Below are 20143 nucleotides of genomic sequence, written 5' to 3' on the forward strand. Positions count from 1 at the left end.
ACATTGTTATGACGGTAAATTGTGGGATTTTTTTTTTTATTTGGTGACACTCTGTCCAGCAGAGTTTCTTTCAGGCATCTCTTCGAACGAAATGGAATTTAAATAGAAAATATATTATACTTTTAAATTTTATGTTATACTTTTTAAGTTTAGTCCGTCCGTGCCCCCGCCCCCACCAAGAAAATATCAAATGCGCCCCCACCCCAAGAAAAAAGTCTGAAAGAAAAAATGCTGTCCACTAAGTATCCAAACCTTTTCCCCACCTCGTAACGGTCACAGGAAAAATGCGCAATGGAAAACTGCGCAATAAAAGATGCGCAAGGGAATTTTTAAAAAATTGAATAGAGCATTCATGGACATTAGCGACGATCTACAGCATGTACAGTTTAGAATAATTAAACATTTTTCCGCGGTTTAAGACAAAAATAATGTGAATTTGTTTAATGAGTTTGTATTTGCGCATTTTTCTGTTGTGTTTTTTTTTTTTTTTTTTTTTTTTTTTTGCGCATTATTCTGTTGGCGCTTTTTTTGTTTGTTTGCGCATTTTTCCGTTAGCTTATTTTCTGGCAACCCTTCGTAGCGCCACTATCACAAACCCCCATATTGGTCGATAGAGAAGACATACAATAATAGCTGAATGTATTTAAGTACTTTCAAATGAACGTCTGTTTCATTTGAAATAGTCCATTTATCAATGTATCAATCCATACTTGAATTCGTTCATCTAATCATTTTACATGCTTTTACCGCCAGCTTAATGAGCCTTAATTATGCTAATGAGAATCCTATGCATATTGTATGTAAAAACCCCACAGTCCACGTACGAATAAATAAATCCCTTGCGGCTAGTTTCAAGGTCGAGGCCGCTGACCACACCATTTAGAACCGACACGCCAAAATCGTTTCACACACCGCCCTCCCTGGCCACCGCGGCAACCCGGCAAGTGGCGGTAGCGTAGCTTGGCTAGGCGAGACGTTGTGTGTGGGTCGTCGTCTGCTGGTTTGTTTTGGAAGGATTTTTCGTTTTTCATATTCTAGCAGGATATCGTCTGGTACGAAGGGGGAGATTTGTGATGCGAGGCGGAATAGATTAGTGACTGTAGTTATAGATTTGGTGTGAATAGATTAGCGGATGCTGTGTGTGGGTGTTGTGTAGGCAATAGATTTGTGATTCTGTGTAGGCATTGATCTCCGTGTAGTGTGGCACTTTAATAAGCTGTGATTTGGCCGTTTCATTTTAAATCTTTATTTGACATCGACAATGAATTGTTTTAAAATAAAATTACAAAATAACTTACATATTTTTTTTAAAGATCTAGATCTAGATTTTACTTATTTATACTTAGGCCTAGATCTAATATTATTTTAATATAGCCTATTTATATAGATTCTTCTAGTTTCTATAACTATCTGTAGTATAGTATTGACATAGATTTCTCTTAGGGCCTAGAGAATCTAGATTGAAATAATTACTTTAATAATTACATCACTCGCATACTCGCATAAAATTATTCATTAAAAAAAATTGGCTTACCCTTTCAACTTTGTTAAATAATTAGATTAGGCCAAATTAAAATTTGTGGGAAAACTTTGAAATGTACAAAAGTGAAATCTATTTCTCCAAATTATAGTTAACGTTTTAAGTAGTGAATTCTATTTCTAGTAATTATTGATTTAAATTACTAAAGGTAGGCATATGCCTAAAGTGAAATAATGCCTTGATTTATTGTAGATTACGTTTAATAAGGCCTTAAAGATCTACAAGTAGATATTTTTTCCCCCGTTTTAGTTTTATTTTAATAGCTACCCTTTACACATGTGGCTTAAAATTAATCACGAATAATTTCCACTTATCTTTAACTTTAATAATAAATAAATGGATCTATAATTTATTAAAATACATTTGCAACATAGAGGTTTAGCACTTTCATCTCCCTCTATTCTATATGTCTACAGTCTAGCTTCTAGTTCTATTCTAGTCTAATGTAGCCTAATTATTACTAATTAATAAAATAAATGCTAGATTAAATCTAGCCTACTCGTAGCCTAGCATAAAATGACAACAAAATCGGAGGTAAAAAAAAAATCTCAGCGATTTTTTGTGTATTCACCGGTGTTGTAAAACAGTTGTTTTGAAATCTTCCATTCCTATGTTGTCAGATGTAGCTGATCCTGTGTGAACTATTGTGGCGTTCTCGTGAACTTTGTGACAGCTTGTTGAGGAAGCGATCGGTGATTTCTGACATTCGATTCGGAGTTTTTTTTAAAAAGGATTTATTTTGGAACGGATATCTTTTCAAAGCTGGGAGTTATTGAAACAATTCAGGAGTTGTGGTAGCTTGGAATAAGTGAATGTTTTGTATTAACTAGAGTGCCCGTCGTTACATTACAATTCATTTCATGGACTAGTAACTAGATCTAGTAGTGCAAAAGACAATATTACATCTAGATTAGGTCTAGAATCTAGACTAAGTTTGGAACTTATTCAACACAACCAAATTAACAGCGGAGGGAAAAAATTACTGCCGATAAGGGTAAGGAAGTTTATTATTATAATAAATCTAACTGTTTTAGATTAGGATAAGGGCTTAAGTTAAGGCTTAAGTAAATCTGCAAAGCCAGGTTTGCGTGGATTCGATCAGGGTTTGGCCCGGTTAAGGTTAGGCCTGGTTAGGGTTTTCATATTGCTAAGCGATTCAGATGGGTATTTACTTACATTATTTACCAATTGTAACTTCTATTCTGTAAAAAAAAATTTTTTACTGTTGTGAAATAAGTGCTAGATCTAGTTCGATAATAATTTTTAAAACTAACATTGTAAAAACATTAATTACAAAATGATCCCACAACAACCCAAGCGAGATCTAGAAATCTATATAAAATAAATGATCTAGATTCTAGATCTAGAATCTAGTTGATTTAGGGACAACGGCTAGCCGTTTATTTCGGCCATTCTGTAATCATCAAATAGCCTAGTCATCGACTATTATTTTTTTTTATTCGCTTGTTCGAACCAAACGCACGTGTCCCCATTAAAAAGAATCAACACTACCATAATTAATTAATAATTTTTAGCATAAGCGTAAGATACAACCCCCATGTTTTCATGTAAAATGACATCCCTTTAAAAAGTATAAATATTATAAACATGCTATAAACATACTATAAAAATCAAATGAAAATTGAAAGCCACACACAGATTGTATTTAGGGGTAGTTCGATGACAATTGGCGAAAAATGTGTCACGCTTTCGCGTGGTGTAATGACTAATTATAATAATTAACTCGGGTTACTTAGTTCGGCTGCGACAAATCTGAATGTATTATTATGTTGTGTGTTCATTGCTTGCATTGCTGTTATTTGGGTATCAGCACCAGAATGTGGTTGTGGCAGTGGTCTCAGATTTTATAAAATAACTGCGATAAGAATCTGTTGGTGATCATTTCAAAAAGAATATTTAATGAGGTGCTGTTTGCCCGGGGGGGGGGCTTATTAATAACCACCTCCGCCCCCACCCCCCCCCCCCCCCACCCTGTTAACTTTGGGGGAAAAAACACGCCTCCCCTCCGTCAACTTTGAACAAACATTTACCAACAGACCGTGGAAAGTAACACGCAGACAGACACGCACGCATTCAATTTACACAGACGCACGCACACAATTCACACCGGCATACGCACACGTCTCACGTAGTCACGACCCCCCCCCCCCCCCCCCCGCGTCGAAAATATTTTTTTAATCAAAATTTACCATCAAAGACAAATAAAAACCTTAAGAAAAAAAATAATAGCCGGAACAAAATAATTATACTAATCGTAGCGAAAAATCAATTCTCTTTCCATCGTACGTTATAAAATATTCATAGCCCTACAGAAAAGACTGTCTATATGCTAATTGACGGGAATATCATAAGGTACTTAAGCAGGTCCATAACTATGATAAGTCTAGAGCAGTGGTTCCCAACCTTTTTCGAGTGGCGACCCCCTTTTATACAAATTAAGTGACCCGCGACCCCCATAGAATAAAAAAGCCGAAATTAGTATGGAAATTAATAAGCACTAAAATAACATTTTCTAGTAAACTTTCAATATGAACTACTCTTGATAACTGTTTTAATACCATGAGTAAAAGTGCATACTATTCACTAAACATTCGCGGTTAATTTTTTTAAAGTATTTTTTAACGCCAACATATGTCATTATCATTATCTTAATTTTGTTTTTAATCGAAAAATAGTGTTGAAAATCTATTCTCGTAAAGTCAATCAATTTTACGTTTGGGTATGAATGGTGAATACTACACCAAAATTGAATGTGCAGTTTTTTATCTTACGCGGAATCATTCTACAAATCAAAGAATTCATCTTGTAATTCATCGGGAATGCTGGCAACATCGAGGGAAGAAGAGAATGGATAACGCGTCAATGCAGATTCTTGTTTTTTTTTCAGCTCAGAGAAATAGCGCTGCAGTTCGTTTTCACTTGATTCAAGATGCCCAGAAATTTCTTCTTTCAAAATTTTAATGATCTCACAATTAGATTCATCTACCACACTGCAGAGTTTCTAAAATTTACAATATTTCCAAGATTTATTTTCTTCACCGATTTTGCAGCTTTGATAAAAATGCCCCGAGATAATCATGGAAAGTGATAATATTCGTTCATTTTCCCTGAAGCTTCAGGTTAAGATTATCTTGATGTTCGAACACATCTGCTAGGTATGATACTCTCTCCAACCACTCTATGTCGTTTTAAGTATACCAAAATGTCTTGTTTCCTTTGCATTTCCAAGAACAATTTTGATTTCAGATTTCAATTCAAAAATACGATTCACAACAATTCGTTTGACAGCCAGCGCACTGTAGTGTAGAAGAGCAGAACCTCGTGATCTATATTCAGGTCTTTGCTCAGTTCTTTGAAGGCTCCAGATTTTATATAATTTACCACTTATACTAGCAATGCAGTCTTGATGGCGATTGGTGAGGGCAGTGGTTAGGGAGCTAAATCTTTTCTGCTTTCTGAAAGCCCGATTTTGACCTAAACATAGATGGTGCACCATCCTTACAAACCCTCACAGCCGTTTTAACCCATTTTAATCATCCAATTAAAAAAAAACGTATTTATTTTCTCCATGCTATCTTCACAAAAGAGCAACTCTTTGCTATCATCTGAATGAATCTAGACAAAGACCAGCAACTGCGAACACGAACTCACGTCTGTTGATTTATCAACTTGAAAAGCAAACAATGGTGAAAGCTTAATTTCAATAAAAATGTGTTATTTAACATCTACGGACATGTAAGAATTAACTTCACCATCTTCAACATGCAGCGTTTGATGAGATTTTCTCCTATTGTGTTTTTTTTTTGCTTGGCATTTTCTATCACGACTTCATTTGATGCTTGCACTAATGCTGTGTTTCCTTGGTGAAAACTTCCTGTTCGATCAAGTCTCTGACGTTTGCAACTAGCTTCATACCGACGAAAGACCTTCATATCTTTTTTGATGTGTTTCGAATGACTCGTCTCAAATGACGTTTTAGTTTTGAAGATTTCATAAACTCGTGACTGAGAACAACTTTGTACAGTACGCTTTGCTTCTTCTCTATTCCCTTTCCAGTGATGTTAGTCAAGCCGAATTTTAAAAAAAATTCTTCTAAATATTTATGTTTTGTTTCAAATTACTAAGGATTAGTATACCAGTTGGCGACCCCCCAGAAAGCCCTTCGCGACCCCCAGGGGGGTCGCGACCCCCAGGTTGGGAACCCGTGGTCTAGAGTTATGTGCCCCTTCCTTTCTTTTTTACCCCTACTGGCTTGGTACTAATGGTAGTCACTAGACTTGATGTGACTTATAAGGAGGGGTGTTGTTGATTCTTTCTTTTTTTTTCTTTTTTTTTCTTTTTTTTTTGTCGCTGCTTGTATTTGAATGTCTTGTCTATTGACTTAGCCGCGAGATTTTATATTTTCTTTAATTTGTCGACAAGTGTATGTTGTGCTGAATTTGCTTTTTAACTGGGGGAGGGGGAGATTAGAAAATGCTTTTAGATTAGACCAGGGGTCTCCAAACTTTTCAGACCGAGGGCCGCATTGACTATCAAATATAAGTTCGGGGGCCAGAGTTTCTTCAAGGCATATCTTCGGTGTTATGGAGTCGTCCCCCCCTCCCCGAAAAATGTCTACCACCCCGCCCCCCCCCCCCCCAACAATATATAATTTATATAGATATATATACAAATTTCAAGTGCCCCCCCCCCCCCCCCCAGAGAAAAAAATTGAAAGAAACACTGTCGGGGGCCGACAACACACTCGAGGTCCAAGTTTGCTATCAAATTATTCTTCACGTATTATATATCTACGGTTGAGCCCATGTGACCTTATTAAATTCGCCATCTTCACCACAGGATTCAGTACACTGTTAATGTCCATATATTTAGCACTCAAAGCTTGCATATGAGTAATAGAGTGCAGGAGCATTGGTTTCTTTAACTCATTGAATATATTCTCTCTGGTAACAGTGCCATACATATTATGTAGGGATGCCAGCTCTTGTGTTATGTTCACGTCTTCATCCACACCACTAATGAACACTAGTAGTTAAGAGGTGGAACAGCTGTCCAGCGACTCACCCATTGCAATTAAAAAATAGTGAAATGTGCTTGCATTTTTCGCTATTTGAGTCACGATGTTTTCACCAATGTCTGCAACACGGTGGGCAAAGGTATTTGCAGCCAAAGCTACATTTTCATATTGTTTTAAATTCTCTGGGCAAAGTTCCTCAGCCACCTCTAACAGACATTTTTTCGGTGGACAAAAAGATCTCCGCGGGCCTGATGAGAGGACCTTGCGGGCCGCATCCGGCCCGCGGGCCGTAGTTTGGAGACCCCTGGATTAGACGTACCACTGTAATAGAATCGCACGAATCTCCAACGTTACTTGTATACGACTGATGTTAGATTGCAAGTCATTTCGATAATTATAAATGATTATGAGGTGGGGGTAGAATTAATAATTATACCTGAAATTGTATTCTGTAGTTCTTGCTAATACATTAACTTTCAAACTTTATTTAATAACGGAAATAAAAGGAAGCCCTAGGCCTTTTTTCCTTTTATATTAGGCGTTTTCTTTTTAATATGCGAGTATCAGTAATCGTAGTTACAAGGGTTAAATAAAGGATACCGCTGCATTTATTAAGTTTTCGTGAAATTAAAAAAAAAGTCTATTTGATTTTGATTAAAAATAGTTGACGTCATATTTAGGCGGTGTGACGATTTGGTACCTTTGACGACGTTTGATGATAGAATGGGGGGGGGGGGGGGGAATTTATATTAGGCTTCCAATGTGTGACGTCATTTAAAGGACGACCTCTAACGTTTCATGCTTGGCCCATGTTCCCGTCTTTGCAGCTTTGTTTATATTTAATTTTAATTACCGTAATTTTAATAAATTTATTTTTAGTACAGCCTGCAAGATATGTTGTACACTAGCCACATGCTATACAGACAACGTAGTGATGGACAGACAACGTAGTGATGGTTAGACAAGACTTCTGATTGACAGCTAGATGACTGTCGTGTAACAAAAGCGTCATGATGTTAACTGTTGTCTGCGATGTAGATGGGACTGATTCTGTCAAAACATGCCCCTGGGTGGTGTGTTTTGTAGTGTGTTGTGGTGGGGGGTAGTATGGACGAGGGTGTTAGAAGAGTTTATACCGTCAGGTGTGTTTTCCTCGTGTTGATGTTAACGTTGGCTCAATATACCATAGACTTAACAATTAATTAGCTGTACCAATGTTTTCCGAGTTCGGATATCGCCATAATGGAGACACGCAACTCTTATTGTTAATAATCTTTATGCTGGGTTAAGGGTTTTAGACCAGATTCAACTAGGACTTTATGCCAGAGACGTAGCGAAGGGGGGAGGGAGGGGGAACATATGTCACCGGGCGCCGACCCTAGGGGCGCCAGAATGGGTTGTAAAAAAATAATTAAAAGCTCATTTTAGCTGCAGTTTTTAATTATAAACATAAAAAAATATATGGGGGGGGGGGGGCGACAGATTGAAAGTTTGTCCCCGGGCGCCGGGAGGTGTCGCTACGCCACTGCCTTATGCAATGAAGATATACAGCTTTTATTGTTAGTAATCCTTTTTAGATCATATTCAACTAGGACTGTATGCATTCAATTTAGCGAAACGGAAAATACTAATCCCCAAAACCACCCCACCCCTGAGCCCCGCCGTCTTTCACCCACCCACATCATTCCCCACCCCCAGTCCACAACACCCACCGCAACCCCACCCCAATAGTTACCCCCTCCATTCCATTGTTGTTCCTCAGGGTCACCATCACAAAACACATCCCTCCACCTACCCATCACACCTCCACCAAACCTCCCCCATTCCCTAACCCACCAGTCCACCTGATTTCTCTTGTTAACATCTCGTTCGCCTTCTTTATAAACTTCCGCTTTGTCTGTTTGACATCACCCCGCAAATAGACAACCAAGGGACGTAACAAGTGATTAATGAACTAAAAGAAAGAAAAAAACTTCAACTTTGATACAATTTCCCTGCGTTTCATCAGAGACTTGATCGCGTCCTGTTATGTTAATTAGCATTGGAACGCCGGCTTTACGACAAATTACCGATTCAAGGTCATCAAGGTGTGACGTACAGGTGTGACATTAATTGCTGGATCGTGAGATGAAAAACAAAAAGAGGCTGAGTTAACGGCACAGGTTAATTGACAGTGTCAAGCGGGGTAAGGGGGAAATAGCAACAGGTTAAGGAGACCATCTTGGAGGAAGGGGTCTCAAATCTTTTTTATAGGTGACAGTTTCAAAGTTAAAGGGAAAATAGAAACAGGTTAAGGAGACCATCTTGGAGTATGGGGTCTCAAATCTTTTTTTTATAAGGTGACAGTTTCAAAGTTAAAGGGAAAATAGCAACATGGTAAGGAGACCATTTCAAGGATTCTCAAATCATGTATAGATGAAAGTGTCATGCGGGGTATAGGGAAAATAGCAACAAGTTACAGAGACCATTTCTGGGCAAGGCTTCTCAAATCTATTTGAAAGATGTCAGTTTTAAACAAAGTTAAAGGTTAAAGATACCATTTCAAACCAGTGTTTCTTCCTGACTTTTTTCTCCAGGGCGGGAGGGGGGGGCGGACACTGGTAAAAGTATATATTTTCTATATAAATTATATTTCGTTCTGGGAGGGGGGGGGGATAGGTGGTTGACTTTTTGTAGGGGGTTTGCTATGGAGGGGGGGGGGGGGTCATTCAATTTTTATTAAATGATTAAATGAAATAACTTAATCTGGCCATAATAACAAACTGTAAAACTGTAAAAAAAAATCCTGCTGTAACGTACACATGTATTTTTTTTTTTTTTTGTTATTCAATTAAGGCCCACAAATTAAGACTTGTTGAAACCTACAATGTCTTTATGAATAAACTTTTAGACAAATTAAATTGTTTCCCCGCAATTAATCTTAAGTGAATTGGACCCCATTTTCAACCCCTCCCCCTTACCACTAATCAACCTGCGTCTGTCTTAGTAATTTCCCCATCCCAACTATTTTAAATCTTATCTATCCCCCCCCCCCCCCCCCCCCCCACTCCCCCCGCCCCCCATGGAAACCACTCAATATGTAAACAAGGTTCCGCCCTTCACCTTAAACTTCCAATTAAATCTGGCATCCCCCGGAAAATTAACCTCCCTCCATGCCCCCCCCCTCCCCTCCTTCCCATCCCCTTCCATACCGGCGGTTTTTAAAACTCCCCGACCCCCCTGTTTTGGCACGCACGGTCTGATAAACTATCTGACCGCACGCTGGGACCGCGGCGTAACGGTCACTCTCCCCGCACACATTCCATCGTTTACTCTCACCTTATCAAATCCCCCCCCCCCCCCGTCTTAATTTTACCGGTCACAGCTCCCCGGGTATTTTTTTTTCTTCCAACACGTCCGCATGTTGACCGCTGGCCACACCTGGTCAAGCGAACACACTGCTACAAGAAATCCGCTTTAGAAAAGTACGCGGACGATCGAGAAGCTAAAGCTAATATTATTCACCCGGCGTCAAGTAGACAAACGGGCCCAGCATCACCGGCTTCCGCTGCCCAGGTAATTAACCGCCCGTGACGTCATCGGCGCGGGTGTTCATTGAGTACCGGGTGTGAAAGGGTAGGGGGTGTAACAATGGTCAATGATTGACTGGACTCGTATGGTCAACATAGGGTGTGAAACGTCTTGACCGGGGACATGAGACTACAAAGGGCGTTGCAGTGGTTCTGGGATGCGTAACAAAGGGTTCTGCCCGGGAGAGGGGAGTTAAGAACTAGGTTAATGTCAGCCTCGTTTTCATTTAAAGCTAAAATTAAAGTCTCCGTCTTCTTATGAAATTTATATTTAAAATATTTTTGGTATCAATTTAAAAAAAAAAAAAGAATTCTCTTTAAAAATGTATCACGATAATGAATTAATTTTAAAGAATATTCTGTCTTTAATGTGTTATGAGAACAAAACTATAATTCTGTTCAACTATTATTTAATATATTTTTAGGGACAGCTTGGCGTAAGTGGTAGAGCGCTAGCCGCTAGGCTGCTAATCGAAAAGTCTCGAGTTCTAATCCAGGTTCAAGTCAGTAGAACGTCCCTGAGTCCACCCAGCTCTAATGGGTACCTAACTCATGTTAGGGAAACAAAGGCGGCTGGGTATAATGCTGACTACACATTCCCTTCTTATGCCGAGCTCAAGAAACATACTTCATCTTCTTTACTTTTCTTTAATAATTTTATATTGATTCCAACCCTAGCATTCACCCCACAGTTAACTTTTACTATAATAGCATTACGAACAAAAAGTGAATCTATATTTGATACTCTAGTTAGGCCTTCTCCTTACTTACCTAACATTTTCTAGAACCCAATAGTTTCTTGTACAAATGTCGGTATCTCACTGTAGTGTTTAACGTTAGGGTATGTGTGTTAGGGCTAGTTTAAGTTAAGGCTGGGTTAGGGTTACCATTTTTTGCAAGTAATTAAAAAAAATCCTTCTGACAGTTTAACACATTTACTTACTTTAATCAAATTTTGTTATTTATTTTGTAAATTAAAAAAGAAGTTAAAACACCATTTTCTAAGGTGTATAAAGCAGGATCAATGTATGGCTCACGGCGGCCGACATTTACCTTAATACCTCGTGTAATCATTCAAGTATTTAATTGACAGCTCTAGGCGGTTGTCATGGTGATACTGGTCATTAATTTGGGATTTTCTCACGGGTCTAGGCTGTTCACCTGGGAGAGGAAAAAATGTCTTTGATGCGCCGACGTTTGATTGGTGTTGGTCAATGATAAGGTTGTTGATGTGTTGGGTCTTTGTTGATACGTAAGGCCGATGTTGATACGTATTGGTCAATGTTAGGTTGTTGATGTGTTGGGTCTATGTTGATGTGTTGGGTCTATGTTGATGTGTTCGGTCTATGTTGATGTGTTGGGTCTATGTTGATGTGTTGGGTCTATGTTGATGTGTTTGGTCTATGTTGATGTGTTGGGTCTATGTTGATGTGTTGGATCTATGTTGATGTGTTGGGTCTAGGTTGATACGTAAGGCCGATGTTGACATATTTGGACGTAAGGCCGATATTGACATATTTGGCCTATGTTGAGCATATAACATATGTTGATCATATAATTGTTGGGCCAATGTTATATGGGCCCGATGTTATGTTGGGCCGATGTTGATAGGTTGGGTCGATTTCGATATGTTGGACATATGTTGATATGTTGGGCCGATGTTGATATGTTGGATCTATGTTGATATGTTGGGTCTATGTTGATATGTTGGGTCTATGTTATGTTGGGTCTATGTTATGTTGGGTCTATGTTATGTTGGGTTATGTTTTATATGTTGGGCATATTTCCATATGTTGAGTCTATGTTATGTTGGGCCTATGTTGATATGTTGGGTCTATGTTGATATGTTGGGTCTATGTTATGTTGGGTCTATGTTGATATGTTGGGCATATGTCCAAATGTTGAGTGTATGTTATGTTGGGCCTATGTTGATAGGTTGGGTCGATTTCTGTATGTTAGACATATGTTGATATGTTGGGTCTATGTTGATATGTTGGATCTATGTTGATATGTTGGGTCTATGTTGATATGTTGGGTCTATGTTATGTTGGGTCTATGTTATGTTGGGTCTATGTTATGTTGGGTCTATGTTGATATGTTGGGCATATTTCCATATGTTGAGTCTATGTTATGTTGGGCCTATGTTATGTTGGGCCTATGTTGATATGTTGGGTCTATGTTGATATGTTGGGTCTATGTTGATATGTTGGGTCTATTTTGATATGTTGGGCATATGTCCATATGTTGAGTCTATGTTATATTGGGCCTATGTTGATATGTTCTATGTCCATATGTTCGGCATATGTTGAAAAGTTATGCCTATATTGATACTTTGCGCCTACGTTATACGTTTAGGCTGTTGATTGGTTGAGACCACTGGCTATGTTACGTTGTGGCAATCGGTTTTACGTTGACACTTTCAGGCTAACTTGATACGTTGTTACCCCTTTGATGCTGTGTTGACTCGATTCGCTTTCTTGATGTTGTTTAGCCTGTGTTGATAATTTAGGGCTAGGCTTAAACTGTGATTCGTTATCTGCCGAATTAGTACCGCTTCATTCTTGAACTTGTAACCAAGTTAAACAAAGCCCCTTTATCAACTTAATCAAAATACCTGGTACGGGTTAGTTAAAACCCCTTATCCACATAATCCAATATCGTGTATGCACACACCTATCCAAATCCCATCCACAAAATCCCCCATCCCCCTGTCATCGTTAGATTTCGTGAGTTTCCGGACAAGATTAAACGGTTTAACTTTCACTTTTTTTACCTCCCCTATCTGTTCGCTAAATTCGAGTAATCTCTCCTAATCCTTTAATCGCTGACCGGTGATTATTCAAATCCGCCAATGTATCACCTGTTCTTCCACCCCCTGGGGGCTTCAGGGTTTACCCCTGGCTTTGTACGGCTTCGCTTTTTAAAAATATTCAGGTAGAGGTAGGGTTCTCAATTAGCGGTGGGGTGCCGGATTAGAAGGGGGTGGGGCGATGGGGGATTTCTGAAACAAGGCTTCAGGTAGTCAATCTTTTTTTTTTAATTGCTGTCTTTATGTCTGCACTTTATTTTATAATTGGTGAATCAAATGTGCATTATTTTTTTTTGTCTGTAAAAAATTATTTTGTGGCCTTGAATTTATTTTCTGGCCTTGAAAGCTTCTGCGTACGTCTGCTAAAATTTAGCCGGTTGTCGATGAATTGTGTCGTTTGTTCATAATTTGTAAGTAAATAATAACGCTCAGGAGTATATAACTAGCCTGCTAACCCGAGAGTCTTGAGTTCGAATCCGGGTTCAAGTCTGTTAACATCCCTGAGTCCACTCAGCTCTTATGGGTACCTGACCCATGTTTGGGAAAGTAAAGGCGGCAGGTCATAGTACTGACCACACTATTGCTTCTTTTGCCGAGGTCACAGAAACAGGGGAACTATACTTCATTAGCCCCATGACCATTAGGATTGAAAGGGAACTTTTTTTTTTAATTTAAACGTTTTTAGTTGGTTTTTTTTTAAATAAAGATGATTTCACAAAGTGTGAATCCTTTAAGATTTATTCAATTCAAATTTATTTACTACAGATACATTTAAAATGTTGAGGTCTTCGAGAAATAGAGACACCGATAACTCCAAAGCGTTTCTCTACAACATACAAGTTTACAGCGCATCTGCTCTAAATAAACCGGGAGTGATCTCCCCTAAACTTTCTCGAATATTCTTATATAAAACAACAGGGGTAGAGAATTCGGGCTATAGACATAATTATTAATCCATTTTAAATACTTAAAGTTTTAAAAATAGAATAAAATCTCGTAGACAAAAGAATTGCACACCAAGTGAACGCCAAATAAAAAAGTGCATACTAGTGCGCAATATTATTAGTACTTTTAAAATTTACATTAGTTTTTTGAGAAATCGGAAGTAGCGTAAATTAATACTTCCAGTCAACGGTAAATTACTCAAAATTTAACAGAAGGTAGAAAATTAGATCTTTTACTCACATGTGAAATTTCATTTATCTATCTGAAATAGTGCTCAAGTTATAGGCTTTTGAAAAATTCAAAGTAGAAAAAGTACCACTTCCGGTTATCGGAAATCGCTCAAAAGTTGATACGGATCTACGATTTTGATAAAATACTTATATATGAAATTTCATCAACCTATCTGTAACGGTACTTAAGTAATCGTGTTTACACACAGACACACACACAGACACACACACAGACACACAGACATACGGACAGAATTGCAAAGCCCAGTTTTTCAACCTGGATTACGCATAAAACCTTTTAATTTTGATAAATCTGGATTGATAATTTTTGCTCGATTAAAATAAGTCCTCTATACTTCGGATGTGAAGAAGGACTGAGGTGTAATACGGTGAAAATTGTTAAAATTTCAAGTAATTTTTGTGCACGATTACAATACTTTCTCTGTACTTCGTATATACGAGAAAGTGAAAAGTAAAATACAAATCCCACAGAGAAACAAAGTTTTGCAAAATTGGAAACATTTAGTTAAGGGACAAAAAAAAAAAAAAAAAACGAGAATAAATATCAATTGCCAGCATTTCCCGCCCTGATGGACATTAGTTGGCAGACGACTTTATGTGACCAAGATGGATTCTGGGACCTCCACCAACGTCATCGCCCATGTTCAGCCGGGTAATTGCCTGCAATGGAAAGTAAACACTCGGCTGTTGGCGTTTCCATAGCGACGCGTTGTTTACGCGGGAATAGATAATTTTCTATCTGTCTCGCGTGCTTAGCTTTAAAGTGAGGTGCAGGTGTGAGGGGGGGGGGTGAGAAATTACGTCGGATAATTAAGAAGTGAAGGTTGTAGTGAGATTGTTGTAGTGAGATAATTGTTTTAGTTTATTGTAGTAAGATAGTTGCAGGGAGATTGTTGTTTTTAGATAGCTTTTGTTATATAGTTGTAGTGAGATAATTGTAGTGAACTAGTTGCGGTGATATATTAGTTTAAGTAAGTGTACTGATTAATTATAATGAGATAGATGTTGTGAGATAGTTACAGTGAGATAATAGTGAGATAATTAGTTTGAGAAAGTGCAGTGAGATAGTTGTAATGAGATAGTAATGAGATGGGTCCTAGGGTTAGCCAAACTACAAGATCTATCATTTATTTACAAAACATTAACTGTACGTCGGCAATTCCAAACTTCCAATCTCTATAACCCTAACTTCAACATAAAACCATACAACATTTCGTTACCGACGTTTATAAGTTTCACAAAAGCATGAATACGGTTAACTAATACAAAATATTTCTCTAAAATTGAAACGTGAATACATTCACTTGGGTATTCACCCCCAATTAAAACAACAGCCACATAAAGAACCTATTGTAGTTATGAGTACCGTTGTTGTCTGGCATTAAATCACAGGTGGAGGTGTAAACTATAGCGAACCAATTAACTTCCCGAAGATCTCTCTATTAGCTGCCTCGCTAGTTGATTTAACTCTGGAGAACTTGATGAAGGAACTCAGGCATTAGGGGCGAGGGAATCTTTTGTCTCCGGGTGCTGGGGAATGTAGGTCAAGTGTGTTGGGCGTGTTAGATGCTCACTCCACAGTCTGTTAAAACTTGCAATTATCGTCTGCAAATGAGCGTTGATAATGCGAGGAGCAGGAATGTTTCACTAGTTGAAGTAACATTGAAGTAACAGTAATTTTGGCTAGATGAAGTAATATTGAGTTAGCTGAAGTAATATCACGCTAGCTGAAGTAAAATTGAACTAACTGTAGAAACAGGGGTGTATGGCAATAGGCCGACAGGACAAAGTGCCGACATGGGCAAAAGGCTGACATAAAAATGCCAACTGGACATAAGGCCGACAGGCTATAAGGCCGACAGCTGAAGTAAGATTACGCTAGCTGAGGTAAGATTGCGCTAACTGAAGTAATATTGAGCTAACTGAAGTAACATTGAGCTAACTGAAGTAACATTGAGCTAACTGAAGTAACATTACGCTAGCTGAAGAAATATGGGTGTAAGACAATAGGCCGACATTAAAAAGGCCGACATAGGCAAAAGGCTGACATAAAAAAGGCCAACTGGACATAAGGCCGACAGCTGAAGTAAGATTACGCTAGCTGAGATAAGATTGCGCTAATTGAAGTAATATGGGCGTAGGTCAAAAGGCCGAAGTGATAAATGGTCGACGTGGACAAAAAGCCGACTGACCAAAAAGCCGACAAACTATAAGGTCAACAACTGAAATAACATTGCACTAACCGAGGTAACATTACGAAGGGGGGGGGGGGGGAGGAAGCGGATATGTGAAAGATGAGAGGCGGGGTAGTGACGTCACGCTGGATATTTCATCACCTCGTTCGTGCTCACCCCGGGCTTTGAACCTCCACACGCGCACCTGTCGCTGTGTGTGTTTGTGTGTGTGGGTGTGTGCCCCGCTGTTCGTTGTATGTGTATGTGCCGTTGTTCATTGTGTGTGTGTGTGTGTGTGCGCCGTTGTTCGCTGTGTGTGTGACTGATTAGACCCAACCGTCAACACCACGATGTACGTGAGCATTCTTGATAACCCGCTGGGAGGGGGTGAGGAGGGGGGGGATTGTCCTTTGGGATAGTTGCTGTTTGGCAAGGTTCGTATTAGTACACAAAGGTAATGTAGCTAATTTGCTACATTGTGTGAAATAATCAATATACAAGGTTGTATTGTTGATACACGGTGGTTTCTTGTGTATACTCAAAGATGAATCCATTATATAATTATAGCTGATGCGCTTTTTTTTCCTAATTAATATTCGATTTTCTAACTTTCAAATATTGTAACAAGTTTACATGAAGGTATATTGTATATACATCTGGTATAACCTATTGCTATGTTTTTTTCCCCCACCCAAGTTTGAATAGCCTTAATGTCGATTCGATGATGCACATATTGAATGAATTCATCAATTGAAGGATCTTAACTAGCATTCGTATGATCAGTCATTATTAAGATCTCCCACATATTGTAAATTCACGAACACAATTATTTAAAATAATTAAATAAAGTATATTTTAGTATATGTATAAAGTATTTATAATTTTTTTAATTCTAACTGAATTCTAATTAACACAAAGCTAATTATCTCAAGGGTCTAGAATACCCAATTACTAAATGTATCATAGCTTAAACCATCTGCAAAGGTCAGTCACTTGTGCACATAATTGGCAATTATCGTTAGCCCCTAGTCATAGTGTCCAATCGTCGTGTTTGATTAGCTTTGTATCGAACACGGTGATCAATCATTGATCTGCCCGATCTCAGCAGATGTGAGATTTAGGGGAGTCATGTGTCGGAGTCGTTATGCTTTACAGGAGTCATGCGTCGGAGTCATTCTGCTTTACAGGAGTCTGTGTCAACATTGTCATTACGATATACAGGAGTCAGTGTTCACAGAGTCATTAGGTTATATAGGAGTCTTTGTTCACGGAGTCATTAGGATATACAGGAGTCAGTGTTCACAGAGTCATTAAGATATACAGGACTCAGTGTTCTCAGAGTCATTAGGTTATTCAGGAGTCAGTGTTCATGGAGTCGTTAGGTTATATAGGAGTCAGTGTTCACGGAGTCAATAGGTTATACAGGATTTAATGTTCACAGAGTCATTAGGATATACAGGAGTCAGGAGCATATACCGCATTGGTCATTAGGATGTTGCAATTAAGATTTCACCTCAATGAGTCATTAGGAGTCACAAGAATTGTGACTCCGAATATTCTCTATTACATATGAGTCTTTAGTTTTCCTCCTCAATAGTTTTATTAAAATTTTCTTTTAAAGTTTGAGTTATTATTCACAACATTAAATGCTACCTAATTGGACCACAAAATCTGTGATATATTTACAGCACTAACTACTAGTCAAAGTAGAACCAACATGAAAGGAAATTACGGTAGCACGCCACACCCCCTTCCACATTTGACAATAAAAAAAAACGAATCGTGACAGCATGTAACAATACAATTATTTCATCAAAGCCCCATCTCTCAACGAATAAAAAAACACGACGTAACGTTAAGGCGACATCAACGCCGCCATAACCAGGAACTCAACAAATTATCCTAGACGTAAATCCTAAACAATGTCAAACATTACGACATTACTTCGTGAGATTTAAAAAATAATTAAAAATAAAACCGTCAGAACGAAATTAATTCCACCCCCCCCCCCTCCACCTCCTTCAACTTTAAAATTTGACAAGTGTTGACAAAACATGACATCCCAACCCCCCCCCCCCCCCCCCCCCCCCCCCCCCCCCCCCCAGTCACGACCGTCCGTTTCAATCCGCAACCGTGAGCCGGGTCTTCTACACACACCATCAACTGTCATTCCGGCTTTCGTTTTGTCCGCCTTAGCGTCCGTTTGCCGAAGAGATTGTTGAAGGCGGCGGGTATTGCTCAATATCTCGACCGGCAGTTTTTCCGGTTCTGTTGTACGGGTTCTCCTTGAGGTTCGCAGATTTTTTTTTTTTTTTTTTTTTGGAAGCTCCAAAATGACGTGCGAGAAATTTGAATATCAGGAGTAATGTTCGTTGGACAAACATTGCGTCAGTTTAATTTAGCCGGGGATTGCGTGCGGATGTTGGGGGAACCAAGTACACGATGATTTGCGTGGTTATAAAATTAACATATTTAAATGCCCTGTATGAATTAGGGTTAGGTCCACGCTGGTATTTTCTGCTTCACGAGGCTGCAACATTAACATATTTTAATACAGTTTATTAATTGGGGTCACCATGTCACTATCTTGGGCATGATAAAGTGGGAGCCTTGAAATTTCTATTAAAGTAGCATTTTGCATGTTTTTAAGTAGCATTGTATTTGTAGCATTTCGCTCTTTCTATTAAAGTAGCACATTCCACTATTTATTTAAGTAGCATTTTCCACGTTTTATCAAAGTAGAAATATGCACGTTTTAATTTGTTTTATTAAAGGAGCCTGTTATGCCTTCTTAAAGTGACATTTTGCGCCTTTAGCTTCAATTGAAGTGGAACTATTTCCGCTCTCTGTATGTATTTCTTCAGGACAGCGATATTTTGAAGTGTTATTGGTGAGTGCAGAGGCGTAGCGAGGGAGGTACACATGTCCCCGGGCGCCAAAAAGGGTTGAAAAAAAAAATTAAAAGCTAAATTTTAGCTAAATTTTGCATTATAAGTATAAAAATTATATGGGGGGCGCCGTGAAGGGTCGCTACGCCTCTGGGTTAGTGCTTAATTTTGGACTAGAATTAACTTAAGGGTATACTTCTTAGACCATGAGAAATAGTCGCCCGCTTTTATTTTCCATCATCATTTTACACATTGGGACTTTAAAAAAAAATTTCTGCTGTCAGAAATATAAATCTCCCCTAGAATACACCCCCCTCCCTCTCAGACACCTCCCCCATCTCCAATAGAAGATATTTTCATCAATTTCAAGGCCCCTATTATCCCATTACTTCAACGATCATACACAAAACACACACATAACTTCTAAACATATGTGTATAAACATCTTACTTCTTACATGCATTTTTAATTTTTTTCACTAATACTTTGTGTTTAATATGATTTAACGTATTGGTTACTTCAATGTGAAGTGAGTAGGGTGTTCGTTTGTTTACAATGTGCAGTCCTCTAAGGTCAAATAAAAAAGAACGAATAATTACTCTTTCCTTATTTTGATTTTTTTCTAAAACATGTCACTCTTAACACCACTGAATACATGATGTGCGTGTGTGCATGTTGCATTTGTAGAGTATGACGTGTGTGAGGTGGGGGTATTTGTGTGTGGGAGGTGGGGGGTTGTCATGCAGTGGGAAAGAGGATGAACATGCGGATCAAACAGCCGTGGGCTCAAAAAAAATACCTCCACAAAAGAAAAGGCTACCCGTTGAAAACAATCTCCCACGAACACCCTTCAAAAACCTGTCAACTTTAACTGGAGGATGACGTCGCTCACACAAAACGCACGTGCTGTCGTGTCCACGCATCTGACG

At 38.6% G+C, this 20143-nt stretch overlaps 1 protein-coding gene across 1 annotated transcript in view; it reads left to right on the plus strand.

The window, feature by feature from the left end:
* Window positions 1–1088: 1088 nt before the first annotated feature.
* LOC131931666 (hemicentin-1) overlaps window positions 1089–20143 on the plus strand; it is a 109500-nt gene continuing 90445 nt past the window's right edge. Inside the window, exons 1-2 of the mRNA XM_059288497.1 lie at window positions 1089–1177; window positions 2161–2534. The gene's annotated coding sequence lies outside the window, so the exon portion shown is untranslated. The remainder of the gene's footprint in view (window positions 1178–2160; window positions 2535–20143) is intronic.

The sequence above is a fragment of the Physella acuta genome, unplaced genomic scaffold (assembly GCF_028476545.2).
Source record: "Physella acuta isolate Inbredline_101_S28 unplaced genomic scaffold, ASM2847654v3 ptg002002l, whole genome shotgun sequence".
Lineage (NCBI taxonomy): Eukaryota > Metazoa > Mollusca > Gastropoda > Physidae > Physella > Physella acuta.